The sequence below is a fragment of the Artemia sp. Qi Xiang Cuo genome, chromosome 3 (assembly GCF_049724085.1).
Source record: "Artemia sp. Qi Xiang Cuo chromosome 3, ASM4972408v1, whole genome shotgun sequence".
NCBI classification, from domain to species: domain Eukaryota; kingdom Metazoa; phylum Arthropoda; class Branchiopoda; order Anostraca; family Artemiidae; genus Artemia; species Artemia sp. Qi Xiang Cuo.
In genome coordinates, this window is record NC_142796.1 from 61,346,179 (window position 1) to 61,363,211 (window position 17,033).

General features: G+C 38.0%; 1 protein-coding gene across 1 annotated transcript in view; it reads right to left on the reverse strand.

Annotated features, from left to right (window-relative positions):
* mwh (multiple wing hairs) overlaps positions 1-17,033 on the reverse strand; it is a 194,735-nt gene that overhangs the window by 122,267 nt on the left and 55,435 nt on the right. The window lies entirely within an intron of this gene.

Genomic DNA, 17,033 nt, shown 5'->3' on the forward strand with positions numbered 1-17,033 from the left:
TAACCCTTAACCAGTTTTCCATGAACATTTTTTCTATATGATTTGGTTGGAGCAAAAGCAAAAAAATCAAATTGTTCACAGTAATGAATCATAGGCAGCGCAATAGCGCTGCCTAAGTAAAGAACGATGTGGGCACAATGTATTATTTATTTTTTGGTTTCTTGGTCTTAGACCAGGGCACTTCGTATCGAAGCAGTTGTCGTAGAAACTTCGAAAAGGGCTCATTCGATTTGAAATTGGAGAGGTTTGTGCCCTTTTTAATAGTCGAAAGTGATTGGAAGGCAACTAACACCCCTTCCAAGCCCACTCAAACAAATCCAATCAAAATTTTGAGATAGCCATTTTGTTCAGTGTAGTTGATTTCCAGATATAAATTATGTTTCTGAGGACTCCCCCACAGCCCTCAGGGCGAGGGCTGTAAGTTATGCCCTAAGGGCATATAAAGTTTTTATATAAAGCGTTGTCGTAGAAACTTCAAAAAAGGCTCGTTCGATTCGAAATTCAAAGGGCTAGTGCAATTTTTAATAGTCAAAAGCGATTGGAGGGTAACTAACCCCCCTCTCACGCCCACCTATTCCCCAAACACATCCAATCAAATTTTGAGGTATCCATTTTGTTCAACGTAGTGTAAAGTTCAGTAAATTATGTTTTTGTGTATTACAACCCCCCCCCCCCCAACAACCCATAGGGCAAGGGTTGAAAGCTATGCCCTGGGGGAATATAAGGTTTTTTATAGAAAGCGCTGTCGTAAAACTTCAAAAAGGGTTCATTTGATTGGAAATTGAAATGACTAGTGCCCTTTTTAATAGTTGAAAGTGATTGGAAGGCAACTAACACCCCCTCCACGCCCACCATTTAACCAACCACATCCAATCAAAATTTTGAGATGGCCATTTTGTTCAAAGTAGTTGAAAGTTCCGTAAATTATATCTAAGACGATAACACTACCCCCACAGCCCTCAGGGTAAAGGTTGTGAGTTATGCCCTGGGGGAATATACGGTTTTTATTGAAAACTTTGTCGTAGAAACTTAAAAAAGGGCTCATTCGATTGGAAATTCAAAGGACTAGTGCCCTTTTTAATAGTCGAAAGTGATTGAGGGCAACTAACTCTTACGCCCACCTTTTCCCCAAACACAGCCAATCAAAATTTTTAGATAGCCATTTTGTTCAACGTAGGCTAGTTAAAAGTCTTCGAAATTAGGTTTTTCAGGATGATAACGCCTTCAGAGCCCTCGGGGCAAGGGTTGTAAGTTATGCCCTGGGGGAATATAAGGTTTTTATAGATAGTGGTGTTGTAGAGACTTCAAAAAGGGCTCATTCGATTGGAAATTAGAAGGGCTTGTGCCCATTTTAATAATCGAAAGAGAGTAGAGGGCAACTGACGCCCCTCTCACACCCACTATTTCCCCAAAGATATCCATTCAAAATTTTGGGATTGCAATTTTGTTCGAAGTAGTTAACAGGTTCGGCAGAATATTATGTTTTTGAGGATGACCCTCCCCCACAGCCTTCAGTGCAAGGGTTTTAAGTTATGCCCTGGGGGCATATAAGGATTTTTTTATATAGGCTCATTTGATTGGAGATTGAAACGGCTAGAGCCCTTTTTAATAGTCTTACACCCACCATTTCCCCAAACAAATCCAATCCAAATTTTGAGATAGCCATTTTGTTCAACTTAGCTAAAAGGTCCGGAAATTATGTCTTTGAGGATAACGTCCCCCTCACAGCCCTCAGGTCAAGGGTTGTAAGTTATGCACTGGGGCATATTAAGTTTTATAGAAAGCGCTGTCGTAGAAATTTCAAAAATGACTCATTCGATTTGAAATCGAGTGGAATATCGCCCTTCCTAATATCCGGCAGTGATTTGAGAGTAGGTAACCCCCCTCTCACATTCACCTTTCCCCCACATATATCCAATCAACCTTTTGAGATAGCAATTTTGTTCTATGTAATTGAAAGTCCCGAAAACAATGCCTTTGAGAATGACAAACCTCTCCCAGTTCCTGGGGTAAGGTTGGTAAGTTATACCCTGGGGGCATATAAGGTGTTTATAGAAAGCGCTGGGCTGATGGTGACCTGCCTTGCCTTTCCACCTCTGTGCTGGTAGATGTGGGAATGTAACATATTAGCTGTATAGAGAACCATTCTAATTAATTCCTACTCCCCCTTCCTCTTTCAACGCTTATATGAAGCCTCATGAAGAGTAAGCAGTTTGTCCTTTAAAATGTACTTTTGTAGGAATCTACCCTACTCTGGCCTAAAAAATGTCTAACTCCCCCCCCCCCCCCTCATTATAGCTGATACACAATTACAAATCACTAAACATAGCCTAATTTCATTACAAATAAAGCGAATCAAGTTGGTTGAATCCAGCACTACCACCGTGTGGCATTACTTCTTTTGCAACTGGGAAGCCTAAAATTTAGTTATCGATACTTTTAAATCAATTAGCTTCTCATAATTTTAAATTAATTTCAAATTCGCCCTCTTAGGGGTAAAATCGTGGTTTAGTGCCCTAAACCACCTAAACTCTAATCCAACCACCACTACTGTTTTGGCGTCTGCCCCCCTTCCCCCTGGAAAATTTTCTGCCGGCGCCCTTGATTTAGCAACAAAATCACTCAAATTATAATTTAGCTGATTCAACGGACATGTTTTGCATTTTTATACACTGGGGGCATATAAGGTGTTTATAGAAAGCGCTGTCGTAGAAACTCAAAAAGGGCTCATTCGATTAGAAATTGAAAGTACTAGTGCCCTTTTTAACAGTCGAAAGTGATTGGAACGCTTGAAATTTTTATAATAAAGATCGATATGGGTACAGTGAATTATTATTATTATTTTTTTTTTAGACCAGGGCACTTCGTATCGAAGGAGTTGTCTTAGGAACTTCGGAAAGGGCTCATTCGATTGAAAATGAGGTTGCTAAATGGCTGAAAGTTCGAGCCTCTATCCCACGTCCCACTCTCCCATTTGCTCATTATGTTTAAAAACTAAACGTTGCCCCAAGATTTAATCAAAATGCACTGTGATAATGCTAATTCCCAATAAGATATCTCAGCACTATCCCAAGACGACTGAGGGTATTATGTTCAAACTTTCGAGGCTACTTATGCTCTTAAAATTTAACCAAATCAAAATAGCGTAAGTGTATCCAAGTCATCAAAGAAAGTAAACAGATTTTTTTGCGAATGGTATCAAGTTTTCTATTTCAGGTCAACTAGAGGAGGTATGAAACTAAATTAAACACTACTATTTGTGTCTAGATTTTTAAAAGGGTGTATGTTGTTAAAAATTGCTGAAAATTTTTCTCCAGCATACAAATAGCAGGCCAAACCATAAAGTCTTAAAAAAACGAAAAGATTTAAAGAATTATTTCTTTTTCCCTGAAAAGACTATGTCAATATACAACGAACAGAATTTAATTAAAAAAACTTTTTCACAAAATAAGTTTTTCAACGAAAAGTAAAGAGCTCCATTAAACGAAAATGAGCAAAAATAAAATCAAACAATCTACCAAGCGTGAAATTACCACAAATCAGCTTTGATAAATAAATGAAACCCAAAACGAACAGAAATTACAATAAATAACCGAGTCAAACTCAAAACGAGCAGAAATTAACATGAGTAGGAATCAAAACCCCTATGCCTTCCCAAGGCTAGAACATAATTTGCACTTTACTGAAAAACATACAAATGAATTTGCATTGTCAGTTTAATATACATATACTGATATTTGGTAATCAAAATGTTGATATTATTTGATTTATTAAAGTTATAAAGTATTTGCCACTCCAAGGAAGTTTCATGGCGGGACTGATGATGACCTGCCTTGCCTTTCCACCTCTGTGCTGGTAGATGTGGGAATGTAACATATTAGCTGTATAGAGAACCATTCTAATTAATTCCTACTCCCCCTTCCTCTTTCAACGCTTATATGAAGCCTCATGAAGAGTAAGCAGTTTGTCCTTTAAAATGTACTTTTGTAGGAATCTACTCTACTCCGGCCTAAAAAATGTCTCACCCCCCCCCCCCTCATTATAGCTGATACACAATTACAAATCACTAAACATAGCCTAATTTCATTACAAATAAAGCGAATCAAGTTGGTTGAATCCAGCACTACCACCGTGTGGCATTACTTCTTTTGCAACTGGGAAGCCTAAAATATAGTTATTGATACTTTTAAATCAATTAGCTTCTCATAATTTTAAATTGATTTCAAATTCGCCCTGTTAGGGGTAAAGTCGTGGTTTAGTGCCCTAAACCACCTAAACTCTCATACAACCACCACTGCTATTTTGGCGTCTGCCATCCCCTGGAGAAATTTCTGCCGGCACCCTTGATTTAGCAACAAAATCACTCAAATTATAATTTAGCTGATTCAACGAACATGTTTTGCATTTTAGTCCAGGAAGGGAACGGTTTGACCGGGAACAAATTGCAATAGAAATGATTCTTTCACTACCCGACTCAGAAAAATGCGTTGATTTCAAATATGCAAAGTTTGCTCATCTAGCTGTTTCTGAAATATGTTTTTTTTTTTTAAAGGTTGAGGTTGATTTTGAGGAGGTGAAATTCGTGTTTCCATATAAAGGCGTACAACAACAGAATTGATGTCTAGAATAGGGTACTAGATCACGGTGGGTATGAAAATCACCTTTATTTGAACATAAAATTAAAACTTTCATTTATCTCTTTAGGTTGAACGATGAATATAGAGCAAACTACTAAAAATTATGTTTTTGAGGTTGATGTTAATTTTGAGGATGTAAAATTCACGTTTCCATATAAAGGCGTACAACAACGAAATTAATGTCTAAAATAGGGTACTAGATCATCGTGATTATGAAAATCACCTTTATTTTAATGTAAAATTAGAACTTTCATCTAAATATTCCATCAGTTTCATAACCCTTTTGCGACAAACGGGACCTAACAATCCCAGAATGTAAAAATCCCATGATAGATATGAGCCCAAGTAATCCCATTTGTATCTACTCCACACTCAGCTTCGTTTGCGAACAGTGTTCCAGATACGGTGCGACTCCAGTACTGACCTTCGATCAGCCACTTTAATAGAAAGCTCTTACCATTACTGCTACTAAGACAGATACGAGACCTATAAAAAAATCGCCCTTTGGCTGGGTGGCTTCCACACACTCATGAGTTATATTGTGGCTGCTGGAGGGAATATGGAAGGCTTTGGACTTCATGACACTTTAGAAATGATATATGCGCCAAATACTGTTCTACAAATCGTTTCTGGGAAGGCTTATTCCAGAGCTATACGAGGACACATACTCACTGACTGGACACTGAACACACTTCTCTTCACTGAACTTTACGGCACTGAAGATGGCGCTGATTCAGCAGACACGGCAAAAATATTCAGTGCCTCCGACGAGCTTATGGAGTTCTTCACTGTTTATCTTGGTGCATTGGAAGGTCACACAGACATGCGAAGTATAGAGGAAAATCTGTCCCTGGCAGAAGTCGCCAAGAAATTTTATTCTCTTAAACAGTCACTTTCGGAAAAGTCGGGTAAGGCGAAACTGTGGATACAATATATGGAAATGACAGACATACTGAAGAAGTTCATCCAAGCAGAGCGTACGGGGAACTGGGATCTTCACCTTCAGGCAGTTGAACCTATATTGCCGTATTTCGCAGCGTCCAACCACTTCTTATATGCGAAGTCTGCCAGGGTGTACCTGCAAAATATGAAACAGCTGGAAACTACCAATCCCGACGTGTTTGACAATTTTCAGAACGGGAGCCATGTTATCCACAGATCCAAAAAATTTTGGGCGGGCTTGTCGTCAGATCTGGTCATTGAGCAGGTCCTCATGCGCTCGTTGAAAACTAACGGTGGTCTTACAAGGGGAAGCGGCATGAGTGAGTTGCAGAGGCTGACTTCGTTACTCTCAGCACCAACTTGTAGTGCAATTAATTCATCGATGCAAACTTTTGCTAAGGTCCAATACGAGACGAGCGAACAGCACAAAGAAGTTAGAGAGTCGAGGATTGAACGCGACAACCATGACACCAGCAAGCTCCTTTGCTTTCTTGCTGAGAATACCCCTTTCGCAGAAGACCCGAGCTTGCGAAACATTACCTCTGGAGTTACGGCTGATGAAAAAGTTAACGTCGACACAGCTAGATCCGTCGGACAAGAAATCACGGATAGCATGACAGTGGAAAACGTCAACACGTACACATTCAAGAAAAAGTCTGTGGCCGTAACGCTTGCTAATAAAGCTGCACCAGCTATTGACGGATAGTCAGTTGCCGTTGATCCAGCATTCATGTTTCAGCGGCTGGTGACAGTTGCTGGAAATAGCGAAGATGATTTGGAGTCATACTTTAAGTATGAATTGTGTTCACCGCCTCCGTCACTTTTTGAAGCAAACGGACTTCCACGAACAGCCGATAAGCTTTCCCTCGCCGATGCGATGTGGCATCTAGTTGCACATCAGCGGCCAAAAACTGAAGACTTCGTCAAAGATTTCAGTGACAAGCATATAGTTCTCGATGGTGGGGCACTGCTTCAGCGAATTCCTTGGGGAAAAAAAATCAACTTATGATAGTATCTGCCAGAAGTACGTTGACTACGTTGCACGGAAATACGGGGCGCAAAGGACGTCGGTGGTTTTCGACGGATACGACCAAGCACCTTCAATCAAAGACATCACCCATTTGAGACGAAAAGGGAAACGATCGTGGCCGCAGATCAATTTTAGCAGGAATATGGTCTGTTCTACAAAGAAAGAAGTGTTCCTAAGCAACTTCAAAAATAAGCAAGCAATCATAGCCATGAGCAGTGAGTACCTGACCAAAGCTGGGTGTCAGGTATACCAAGCAGAAGGGGACGCTGATCTTCTCATTGTTTCAACCGCAGTTCGATCTGCTTCTCTTATGCCTACTGTCCTGGTTGGAGACGACAAATATCTGCTTATACTCCTCTGTTATCACGCACAGACAGATAGCCAAGCGATCTAATTTTACTCTGAACCTCGAGCTGAAATCGCAAAGAATAGAATTTGGGATATAAATGCAACGAAACTTAAACTTGGATCTCGTATATGCAGCACAATCCTGTATGTCCACGCCTTCCTTGGGTGCGATTCAACTTCTCGAGTCTATGGCATTGGGAAGTCAGCGGGACAACAGCTTCTGATAAAAAAAAAAAAACGAGTTTTAAGAATCCGCTAAAGTTTTTATGGACCCACTATCCACCAAGCACAACATTTCAGCAGCTGGGGAGAAAGCAATGATGATTTTTTTTAAGTGTCCAGGCGTCATCTCACGCAATCAGTTGCGTTATCTCACATTCTTCGAGAAAGTTACAGAATCTGTATCGTATGTTGAGTCTAAAGTTCTCCCTCCCACCAGTGATGCTTGCAGCTTCCACTCATTTCGAGTTTATTTGCAAGTTGAATCGTGGAAAACCCTGGGATATATTCTTGACCCTGGCCAGTTTGGTTGGGTACTTAAGAATGGATTATATCGCCCTATTTTTGGTGAACTCCCCGCTGCCCCCAACTCTCTCCTTGCAGTTTTTTGCTGTAACTGCAAAACCGACTGCTGAAATATGTGAAAAGAAATGGCATGAAATGCACCTGGGCCTGTGGAGCTTTCAAGGGAACAAGTTGTACGAACTGTGTTACAACTGAGTTTCTCGGAGTTGATGATCTCGAAGATAAAGAAGATCTATGAATATTGAAATTTCGTTTTTTTTATCACATTTGTATATATTATAACTGAAAAAGTTCAGAATACTTTAATCGTTAATTAAACCATCAAAATGGGTGATAGTTGTCATTCTACATTTTAAGACCGGTTTCTTTCAGATTCAGCGTGGTTTAACACTAGATGAGAAAATTCACCCTCCTCCCGCATACTTCCCCTTTAAATATTGATAACCGTTGTTTATCCTTGCAGTTAGAGATCATTTTCAGATTCAGCGTACTTTATTACCCCTAAATGCATATTGTTTTTCGTGGTTCTACGCATTTCTGCAAAAGACATATTTCTCCTCCTCGTTATTTACCTCAACCCCAAAAAAACGTATTTGTGAAACAGCTAGATGAGCAAACTTTGCATATTCGGAATCAGCACATTTTACCGAGTCGGGTAGTCAATTTGTTCCGGGCTAGGCCCTTTTTTTCACACACTTCCTGGACTATTTTAAGTCGCCGGTTCTACTCACTTTTTTATACTTTTAACAGTGTTTTAACAATATTATTCTTTAGCACGTTCAAAGTGAAATGGAGACTATTAAATGGAGTCAAATTAAGCACGTTCAAGGGAGAGGTTGTGCAATTACTTCCCTAGATTTTGAAAAAATTCTTTATTTTGGAGTTTAATTTTTTCTAAACAAAAATCTTCCTTATATTTTGAAAAATACCTTTTGTATTTTTATAAAAACGATTGAAAAAAAAGAATCCCCACCACAGCCCCTAAATTTTCCTGAATGGACACGCTTGGCTTCTCTTCCCGATCTGTGAATTGTGGGTTAGCAAGCGGTGATCTAACCGAAATATTTACTCTTTCTTCTTAGAAACTGTTCCTTGTCCATTTGAAACCCCAGTTTTTTCCTATGAATTTGGAAACCATTTTCTTTTTGCTGTAATTGAGGAGATATTATATTTACTGGAGCACCCGCGTGTATCTTAAAAAATATTACTTTTGGAGCTTTTTTATTGAAAAAAAAAACGACAATATGCCCTCACTTAACCCTTAGACATTTGCGATAAAATTGGATCTAACCCAATAAACCTTTGTTAGAGAGAGAAGAAAAAAAAAGATTTTGTTATAGAAGAAAAAGAAATTGATAGGAAAACAAATTATCTATCCTTTCCTTATCGTCCTGGTTTTATCATAAAAATTGACTAAAGAATTAAAAGAAACAAAATATTAAAGTTGTTTTTAAACCCAAAATAACTGCAAGATCATTATTAAGTTCAGGCAAACATGGAATTCCAAAAACCATACAAAGAGGTAGGCTATATATAGAATACCTTGTTCTTGCGGAAATTTTTAAGTTGGGAAAACCCAACAAATTAAGAAAATAAACTCCAACAGCACAAAATTGCAATATTTTATTCCTGAAAGTGCAATAAAAAACCAGAAAAAAAAACCGTAAGAATTTACGATTCTTCAGTTGTGGAACGTCTGTTTACTTTTCTGCACCATGATATATTCGATGAAATAAAATAACTAATAATTATATTTGACTATTACGAAGTTTTAGTGAAATTATAGAAATTAAATAAAAAAATCTGTACAATGGAATTAGTACAAATAGAGACGAAAATAAATATCAATTAAATCAAATTTATAATATTTTAATCAAAAACTAGGCTGAAAACTATATACGCTTTTGATAGTAAAGAAGATCAAGGAATTTTGCATATTCAGCCTCACACAAATTTTCCAAGCTTTGTAACCGTTTTTCTGTCAGAAACTGAGACCAGACACTTATTACTATACTAATTTCACCAATTATATTAATGAAAAATAATTTTCTTATTATAACAGAAACAGAAGAATTGAAGAATTATAGAAGAATTGCAAAGAAACGCCAAACGCTAGAAAGCGTTGATGATTCTTCTTGTTGACACTAGTGCCAGTTTCCACTCTTATAAGTTACCCATACTCTTTGGACTGGCTGTTAAGCTGTAAACCAGTAACCGAGTACCTTTTACTGCTTAAATTGTGCCGTGTCAAAGGAGAAGAAAATACCTCTATAATAATCCGATATATCCTCTTTGCTTAAAAGATGTAAATCTATCTCTCATTCAGAAACAAAACTTCTGTAAATGCCACTTGGATACAATATCACGGATGTGCACGGATAGGTATGTCACCATTAGCTGATTAACAATATCAAATTATAGATTCCCTCAGTTCAATGAAAATTCACTAACCTTGCCCTCATCCTCACCTATTTAATTAGCTCTTCAATAATCTTGTAATGAAACAATTTGATAATTTTGAGGTCGTGTTTTTGCTACCAAGGTCCTATTCTTTGGCTTTTGAAATATGATCATAAAATTAGGATTATTAGATTATGATGGTACTGACATAAATCAGTACCACTACAGATTAGAAGGCACAGGGGCTGCTAACACCAAGCTATGGTATATAAAATAGCTTCCCAAAATGAATGATTTTCTCAAAATAATAGAATAAAAGGAAGCAACGCTCTAATATTACCTACATTAAAGAGAAATAGCCCTTCATTACATTATTTGTTAATTATTTATTACTTTTCGCACAGGACCTTCATATGGAAGGGGCAGTCCTAGAAACTTCGGAAGAGGCTGATTCGGTTGGAAACTGAAATATCTTGTGCCCTTTTAAAGAATTAAATAAAAAAAACAAGTTTTTTTAACTGAAAGTAAGGAGCGACATTAAAACTTATAACGAACAGAAATTATTCCGTATATGAAAGGGGCTGTCCCCTCCTCTACGCCTTGCTCTTTACGCTAAAGTTTTTTATTGTTTAAATGAAATAGAGTTGTGAGAAAGTCAAACTTTAGCGTAAAGAGCAAGGCGTTGAGGAGGGGACGGCCCCTTCCATATACGGAATAATTTATTTTCGTTTAAAGTTTTAATGTTACTCCTTACTCTCAGTTAAAAGAAATTGTTTTTTTTATTTAATTTTTGAACGTTTTTGAATAAATGCAGATTTTTATCTTGGCTCACCGTACATGAATAATTAAAACAAAATTTTCATATTAATTTACTCTTATTTGGTTAAATGACTTTCTCGAAACTTGTTTCATTTTATTTACGAACGTTTTTATTAGTGATAAATATATGTTACTTACGAATTAAGTTATGTATCGAACTTTTTTATTCATATATTTTTAATACGTATACTAGGGGGCTCGAGCCCTAGTTAATACCTTGCTCTTCAAGCGAAAGTTCAAATGTTGTTCCAATTCTTTAAAAATGGCCGCTTAATCACAAAGGCCGTTAATTAGAATAGATAGCTCTTATAAAAGTACTAAAAAATTACTGGCTTAATGTGTGAGGTATTGACTAGGGGGTGAACCCAATCATATATGTAATATTTTCTGTTCGTTTAAAGTTTTGATGTTGCTGCTGTTGCAGTTGAAAAACTTGTTTTTTTATATTTAATTTCTGATCTTTTTTTTAATAATGCTGGGATGTCCGGCGTCCCTTCCCCCATGAAAACTTCCTTCATGGAAAGATCCTCCTACATAACCCCCGACCCCAGGCACGTACTTAGGAATTTGTTTCGGGGGGGTGGCCCAATTTGATTCAGGGGGGGGGGGCAAATCCTTCAAATCCATTATTCTGTGAGAAAAATCAGAAAATTATGGGAAAATGAAAAAATCGTGACATTTCGGGGGGGGGGGGGGCGGGCCCGGAGGTCCCCCCTGCGTACGTCCCTGCCCAACCCCCCCCACTACCAGGAAAATCTCCCCTGAAAACGTCTGTACTGTATACTTCGCAATAACCAGTACTATTTGTTAACATTGGGTAAAGTTCATAACTTTCAGTCCTCCTCCCGGGAACTTCGGGGGATTAAGTCATCCTAAAAGACATACTTATAATATTTTCAAACATGCTGAATAAAATGGCTATCTCAAAATTTTAATCAGGTGACTGGGAAAAAAATTAGCGTGGGAAGGGGCCTAGTTGCCCTCCAATTTTTTGGTCACTTAAAATGGGCACTAGAACTATTCATTTCCATTCCAATGAGCCCTCTTCCAATATTCTAGGACCACTGGGTCAATGCAATCACCCCTGGGGGAAAAAAAATAAACACGCACCCGTGATCTTTCGTCTGGCAAAAAAATGCAAAATTCCCCATTTTTATAGATAGGAGCTTGAAACCTCTACAGTAGGGTTCTCTGATACGCGGAATATGATGGTGTGATTTTCATTAAGGTTATATAACTTTTAGGGGGTATTTCCTCCTTTTTTCGAAAGTCCGCCAAATTTTCTCAGGCGCGTAACTTTTGATGGGTAGGATTCTATATTTGATGAAACTTATATATTTGAAATCAGCATTAAAATCTGATTCTTTTGATGTATCTATTTGTATCAAAATACCGTTTTCTAGAGTTTCGGTTACCATTGAGGTAACCGGGTCCCAATAACCAATACTATATTTCAACCTTTCAGCCCTCCCCCTGGGGACTTCGGGGGTTTAAGTCATCCTAAAAGACATAGTTATAATATTTTCGACCATGCTGAACAAAATGGTTATCTCAAAATTTTGATCAGATGACTTTGGGAAAAAAATGAGCGTGGGAGGTGCCTAGTTGCCCTCCATTTTTTTGGTCACTTAAAAAGGGCACTAGAACTTTTAATTTCCGTTCCAATGAGCCCTCCTACGATATTCTAGGACCACTTGGTCGATACGATCACCCCTGGGAAAAAACAAACAACAAAAAAACAAAAAAACAAATAAACACGCATCCCTGATCTTTCTTCTGGCAAAAAATGCAAAATTCCACATTTTTTTAGATAGGAGCTTTAAACCTCTACAGTAGGGTTCTCTGATACACTGAATATGATGGTGTGATTTTCATTAAAGTTCTATAACTTTTAGGAGGTCTTTCCCCTTTTTTTTCGAAAATCAGCCAAATTTTCTCAGGCGCGTAACTTTTGATAGGTAAGATTAAGCTTGATGAAAGTTATATATTTGAAATCAGAATTAGAATTTGATTCTTTAGATGTATCTATTGGTATCAAAATTCCTTTTTTTAGAGTTTCGGTTACCATTGAGCCGGGTCGCTCCTTACTTACAGTTCGTAACCACGAACTGTTTGATCAAATGTCGTCGCAGTGAAACTAGCCTTCTCCCTTGGCCTTCTTTTTTATCTTCCCCACCCTTGTGTGCCCTTCAGAGACCATCTATCAACATTTTTAGGTATTAATTTGTTTAAAGTAATCAAGAATGCCCAATAAATACGCCTCTGGAAATTAAATAACCCCAAAAGACCGTGAGGCAAGGGTTGTAAATAATGTGATTAGCAATTGCTTCAAAATATGTTTTATCATAGGCAGTACAATAGCGCTGCCTAAGTAAAGAACAATGTTGGCACACTGTACTATTTATTTGTTTTTTTCCTTTCGACCAGGGCCCTTCGTATCGAAGGAATTGACGTAGAAACTTTTAAAACGGGTCATTCGATTGGAAATTGGAAGGGCTTGTGTCCTTTTTGATAGTCGAAAGTGATTGGAAGGCAACTAACACACCTTTTACGCCTACCATTTCCCCAAACACATCCAATCAAAATTTTGATATAGCCATTTTGGTCAACGTAGTTCAAAGATCCAGAAATTATGTGTTTGAGGAGGAAACTCCCCCCAGCCCTCAGGGCAAGGGTTGTAATCTATGCCCTGGGGGCGTATATGGTTTTTATAGAAGGCGTTGTCGTAGGAACTTCGAAAAAGGCTCATTCGATTGAAAATTTAAAAGGCAAGTGCCCTTTTTAATAGTCGAAAGTGGTTGGAGGGCAACTAACCCTCTCACACCATTTCCCCAAACACATCCAATCAAAATTGTGAGATAGCCACTTTGTTCAACGTAGTTGAAAGTTCTGGAAATTAGCTCTTTGAGGATGATAACCACCTCAGAGCCCTCAGGGTACGGGTTGTAAATTATGCCCAGGGGTATATAAGGTTTTTCTTATAGAAAGCGTTGTCGTAGAAACTACAAAAAGGGCTCATTCGATTGGAAAATCAAAGGGCTAGTGCCCTTTTTAATAGTAAAAGGGATTGAAGGGCAACTAACCCCCCTCTCACGCCCACCATGTCCCCAAACACCTCTAATCAAAAGTTTGAGATAGCCATTTTTTCAACGTAGTTGAAAATTCCGGAAATTAGGTCTTTGAGGATGACAACCCCCTCTCCCCCCACAGTCCTCAGGGTAAGGTTTGTAAGTTATGCCCTGGGGGCATATAAGGTTTTTATAGAAAGCATTGTTATAGAAACTTCATAAATTTACTTCATAAAGAAACTTCATAAAGAAACATTCGATTGGAAATTGAACGGGCTTGTGCTCTTTTTAGTTGTCGATAGTGATTGAAGAGCAACTAACCCCCCTCTCACGCCCACCATTTCCCCAAACAAATCCAATCAAAATTTTGAGATAGCCATTTTGTTCAACGTAGTTGAAAATTCTGGAAATTAGGTCTTTGAGGATGACAACCCCAACACAGCCCTCAGGGTAAGGCTTATAAGTTATGCCCTGGGGGAATATAAGGTTTTCATAGAAAGCGTTGTTATAGAAACTTCATAAAGGGCTCATTCAATTGAAAATCAAAATATTTTTAATATTCGAAAGTGATTGGAGGGTAACTAACCCTCCTCTCACGCCATCCATTTTCCCGAGCACATTCAATCAAAATTTTCAGATAGCCATTTTGCTCAACGTAGTTGAAGGTCCGGAAATTATATCTTTAAGGATGACAAACTCCCCACAGCTTCCAGGGCAAAGGTCGTAAGTTATTTCCTGGGGGCATGTAAGGTTCTTATAGGAAGCGTTTTTATAGAAACTTCAAAAAGGGCTCATTCGATTGGAAATTGAAAGGGATAGTGCCCTTTTTAATAGTCTAAAGTGATTGACGGGTAACTAACCCCCCTCTCACGCCCACCATTTCCCTGAGCACAAAAAATTAAAATTTTGAGATAACCATTTTGTTGAACGTAGTTGAAGGGTCCGAAAACTAATTTTTGAGTATGGAACTCCCCCCCCCCCACAGCCCTCAGGGCTAAGGTTATAAGTTATGCCATGGGAGCATATAATATTATTATAAAAAGCGATGTCGTAAAAACTTCAAAAAGGGCTCATTCGATTGGAAATTGAGAGGGCTATTGCCCCTTTTGACACTCGAAAGAAATTGGAGGGAGAATCACCCCCCCATGCCCATCATTTCTCCAAACATTTCGGATCAACATCTTGATATGACCATTTTGTTCCACTTAATTGAAAGGACTGGAAATTATGTCTTTGAGGAAGACATGCCCCCCCCCCCCATAGTCCTCAGGACAAGGGTCGCAAGTTATGCCCTTAGGGCCTATAAGATTTCATGAAAATTTTTGTCTTAGAAGCTTCAAAGAGGGCTCATTCAATTGGAAATTGGGAGGACTAGTGCCTTTTTTATTAGTCAAAAGTGATCAGAGGGCAAACGCCCCCTCCCCACGCCCATCATTTCCCCAAACGCTTTCAATAACAAATTTTGAGATAGCCATTTTGTTCAACGTATCAGAAAGGTATGGACATTATGTATTTGAGGATAACAAATCCCCCCAGCCCTCAGGGCAAGAGTTGTAAGTTATGCCCTGGTAACATATAAGGTTTTTATAGAAAGCGTGGTTATATAAACTTCGGAGAAGGCTCATTGGATTGGTAACAAGATGCTATAGTGCTCTTTTTAAGCATCAATGTGATCGGAGGGCAGCTACCCCCCTCCTCCACACACACATATCATATTGTCCCAAAATGCATCTAATAGAAATTAGGGGCAAGGGTTGTATGGTATGCCTAGGGGGTACTTAAGTTTTTATGGAAGGGATGGTTTTTTAACTTTAGAAGAGGCTCAGTCTTTCTCCCTGAAAAAGACTATGTCAATATAAAACGAACAAAAATTAATCAAAAAAACTTTTTGCACAAAATAAGTTTTCAAAAAAAAGGTAAAGAACTCCATTAAACCAAAAATGAACAAAAATAAAATCAAATAATCTACCAAGCATACAACTACCACAAATCAGTATCAATAAATAAATGAAACCCAAAACAAACAGAAATTAAAATAAATAACAGAATCAATCTCAAAAAAAGCAGAAACTAATATGAGTAGGTTTCTAAAACCCTATGCTTTCTAAAAGCCAGAATATAATTTGTACTTAACTGAATAAATTCTTCTACATGTTTTCAATTTTATAACTTTAAGAAATAAAAAATTAATTAATATTTTGAGTAATAAATATCAGCATATGTATATTAAACTGACAATACACATTTTTTCAGTAAATTCATTTGATTTTTTTTTCAGTTAGTTCAATAGGCTATATCTAAAATACCTAAGGACAGTGGTGGATCCAGGGGGCGAGGGGGGCGCCCCCCCCTAAAATAGTCTAAAGTATTGTAATTTATTTAATTAACGTAAAGTTACGTTAATTAAACTTGATCCTAACGCACGTTTATCGGATCAACCTATTTTGCCCCCCCCCCCCAAAAAAAAATCCTGGATCCGCCCCTGCCTAAGGAGTAGCTAAGAGTATTAAGTGAAACTCTCAGAATAGAGTGGGTGATATTGGACTGAGTCAAAAGACATTCTGTGCAACTTAGCTATCATAAGGATGTATTTAGAATGTCCCAGGAGGAGCTAAGGGTATTAGGTTGAAACTTTCAGGAAGTGTTGAGGTGGTATTGAACTAAATCATAAGATACTGTATGGATTCAGATAATCAAACAGCGTATCTGCAATATTTCTGGAACGGCTAAGAGCATCAAATTGACTTTCGGGGAAAGTTAAAAGGGATGTTGAACTGAATCAAAGTTATTATGTGTATCAGGTTCTCAAAATGGGATATCTACAATGACTCAGGAACGGCTAAGGAATTAAGTTTAAACTGTCTGGGATTACTAGGATGTTGAAAAGGGTGTATTTCCTTTGTCTCAGGAGTAGCTAATGGTTTTAAGTTGAAACTTTTTAGAATATTCAGGGGAATGTCGAACTAAACGACAATATCAAACGACAATATGTAAGGTCAGGTTACCAAAATGGTGGATCTGGAATATCTAAGAAACACTTAGGGTTATTAGGTTGAAACTTTTGGATAATATTGAGGGGGATTAAGAACTAAATCAAAAGACAGTGTGTGCAACCAAGCTATGAAAAGGACATTTTCACAGATTCCCAAGAAGGTCCAAGGGTATGATAATGGAACTTTCTGGAAACGTGGGGGGGGGGGTTAAAACTATATTAAAATAAACTGTAAACATCCAGGTTTTAAAAACAGTGTATCTGCAATATCT